This window comes from Pan troglodytes, chromosome X, assembly GCF_028858775.2.
Source record: "Pan troglodytes isolate AG18354 chromosome X, NHGRI_mPanTro3-v2.0_pri, whole genome shotgun sequence".
Taxonomy (NCBI): Eukaryota; Metazoa; Chordata; class Mammalia; order Primates; family Hominidae; genus Pan; species Pan troglodytes.
The window spans coordinates 131,613,542-131,617,147 of NC_072421.2; positions in this window are offsets into that span (position 1 = coordinate 131,613,542).

Consider the following 3,606-nt stretch of genomic DNA (forward strand, 5'->3'; position numbering starts at 1 on the left):
CCTTTATGTCCTCACTTCCAGGGCCTCACTCTCAACCTCACACCACATGTCCAGGGACGTCACTTTGGCTTTGCCATCTCTGGGTTCACCTCCTCCAAAATCTCAATCTCTGACCTGACTACAACTTTCCATTCTTCCTTTCTCACTCTCCCACCGAGTCTATTCCTTAAACCTCCAGCAGACTTCCAGAACTGTGAGCAGTCTGTGTTTGCCCACCTTCTCCATTCACATCTGAGTTCACATCCTTCCTTCAGCCTGGACTCCAAGTATGATCACTTTTTTTTCACAATTTTAATTCTAATTTTTAAGTTCTGGGGTACATGTGCAGGATGTGGAGGTTTGCTACATTGGTAAACGTGTGCCATGGTGGTTTGCTGCACAGATCATCCCATCACCCAAGTATTTAGCCCAGCATGAATTAGCTATTTTTCCTAATGCTCTCCCTGCCTCCACCCCAACTCACCCCCTTTTTTTTAGAGACAGGGTCTCACTCTGGTTGCCGAGGCTGGAGTACAGTGGCGTGATCATGACACACTGCAGCCTTGACCTCCTGGGCTCAATCGATCCTCCCACCTTGGCTTCCCAGGTAGCTGAGACTATAGGCACACACCACCAGGCAAACGTGTTCACTTAAATTACTTTGGCTCTAGCACCCAAACTCCTCACCCTCTCTATCCATCAGCAAGGCCTGGCCCTCAACTCTGCTTCAATCTGACCACCTGTCCACTCTTTCTCCAGTAGGGTGACCACAGCTGCAAGCTGCTGGGCGACTAGAGCCAGTCCGTAGTTAAGAGAGCCCACTTCGGCTTACTGGGAGAGCTTCCCTTCAGTTCTTTCACCTGAATCAGCTTAACAAGCTACCTCTCTTTCCATTCCTCAGGTATTCCAAACTTTGTATGCCTCTGAGTACCTCAGCTTCATCATCTATAAATGGGGTGATCATACCTAATCTGAGGGTTGTTGTGAGGAATAACTGAGGCATGTGTGTAAGTGGCCCAGCATGCTGCAGACCATTGGTACATGCCTCAGTACATGCCCAATTTATTGCTAATCTTCTCTAGCATCTAGCATCTAACACAACACTCATTCCCCCTTACTTTAAACAAATGACCTTACCTCACAGAGAAGGCATCAGGTGTAAGGGAAGTGGTAGCCCTGCCTTCCTCTACCTACAAACTGGACTGTTCCACACCCAGTTGTGCTAACTTGCCTCTGGTCTCAGAGAATGAGAGGCTGCTCTTCTTTTCCCGGGCTACGCCCTCCTCCAGTGTTCTTCGCAGAGACCCTGCTCAATTCATCCCTTCTCTCACCTGTATCTTATGTTTCCCCTTCCCCAGCTCCTCAGCTTCTACACATGGTCAGATCTATCCCATTTAAAAAAATTCTCTTGACACTAAGTCATATCTCTCATTCCTTTCACAGTCAACTTCTTCAAAGAGTTGTCCGCATTCGCTGTCTCCACTTCTTCACCTCCCAGGGACATCTCCCCACAGTGCAATCTGCCCTCTGCCCTCAGAGCTCCACCAAAACAGCTCTCCGTGACCTCACCATGACCTCTGTGTTGCTAGAGCCATCAAATACTTCTCAGTGCTCATCGTACTTGACATTGTTTGACACTGGTGACCACTCCCTCCTTGTTGACACTCTGTCATCTCCTGGCTTCACAGCACAAGTCTCAGGCAAGAGGAAAACAGACCTCATCGCAGCCTCCTTTGCTGCGGCACACCCCTTCTATGTTGAAGTCTCTGGAAGATTAGCCCTGGGCTCTCTAAGTTCCTCTATCTACACTCCCTCCCGGTGAGATCTCATTCTATCCCAGCTATGTGCTGTGATCCCCAAATATCTATCTCCAGCCTAGACCTCCGGAATCATGCAGCCCTTATCCTTATCACAGCTCAGGTGAAGGGCCCTTTAGGACCTGTAAGAGAAAACCCACAAGAAGCATGCATTTATTTTCACGTTCCTCTCACAGGGCAAGGAATATATCAAGCAGTCTGGGACTAGCTCTCCTGCTCCTGCCCCCTCTGCTGAGTTCCAAAATGGCCTCCGCCACTTCTTAGCTATGTGGTCTGGGTTAAATTAACCTCATTAGTAAAATGGGATTAGTAATGGTGTCAACCTTAATGGGTTGTAGTGAGGATGAAATGAGATAATCCATGTAAAGTGCTTAGTGCATTGCCTGGCACATACATGGTGAACATTTGCTATGTTTTATACCCTGCTGGTCAGTCTGCCTGGGTCTGAATTCTGGCTCCACCACTTCCTACTGGTATGCTCAGAGCATGTTATTTAACCTCTCTGAGCCTCAATAAAAATAGTGTCTACCACATAGAGCTGTGCTAGACATTCAGTAAGTGGACATGTATAGCACTTAGAGCAGGACTCATAAAGTATTAAATGTTATTGTCGCTATTATCCTCAAAAAGGCAAGGAATGCATTAGTGAGCCCATCAGAACACAGCCATCTGGGTCTCATTCCAGATCCCCCTTGCAATATGCAAGACATATGTATACATGCTCCTTGAGGTCAGCCAGGAAATGGAAAGCAACATCAGGACAACAAATGTCACCTGGTGCAGCCCAGTGTCAAACTGCTTCAGGGGCAGCTCTTTGTGTGGGGATAAAAGCTTGTTCAGCAATCTCTGGCTATGTGATTTCTTACAGCTGGACATTGCTACATGACACTCCCCTGAGGTCCAAGTGCCTCTCCTGGACTGTCAGCATCCTGTTTTTTCTTATCTTGAAACTGTCTTTGAGGCCCTAAACAAGGATCTGCTGTTCTTATTTTTAAATTAAAACACACACACACACACACACACACACACACACACACACACACTTTATTAACTCTTAACAGTCCTCTCGGCTGCAGCTGTGAATACAACTGCCTTTTCTACATGGCAAATAGGCTTTCCATACTGCCCAGCAATCCTGATTCTTTTCTCTGATCAACTTGCACTTTCACTTTCCCCAACGATGTTTTCAAACCTTCTTCATTCTCCCTAAATCTCCCACCCTGCCAACTCCCCAACTGTCTCTACCCCACCCCATACCTCAACAGATGACCATGCCTCCTACTTTACAGAGAAAACTGAAGCCGTCAGATGCAAAACAGTCATTTAATGTTGCAAAACCTAATAGGCAGTATGTTCTGTCCTCATCTTTCTGGACCTATCAGCAGCATTTGACACAGTCACTCCCTTCTCCTTGTTGTCCTTTCTTCCCGTGGTTTCTAGGATGCCATGCCATAGTCTCTTGATTTCCCTCTTCCGTTAGTGGCTGCTGCTCTCCACTCTCCATTGCTGGTTCTGAAGTAGGAGACAGGACTCTACTCCAGAGGCGGGGCTTGGACACCGGACCAGATTGAGGACTAGCTAAAACAGGGCCGAGTGGAAAGCAGCTTTCAATCAGACACGCCTACCACTGTGTGATGTCAATTTACCATTGCCATGGCAACACCCAGGAGTTACCGCCCCTTTCCATGGCAATGACCCCAAAGTTACTACCCCTTCCCTAGAAATTTCTGCATAAACCGCCCATTAATCTGCATGCAATTAAAAGTGGGTATAAATATGACTGCAAAACTGCCCTGAGCTGCTATTCTCT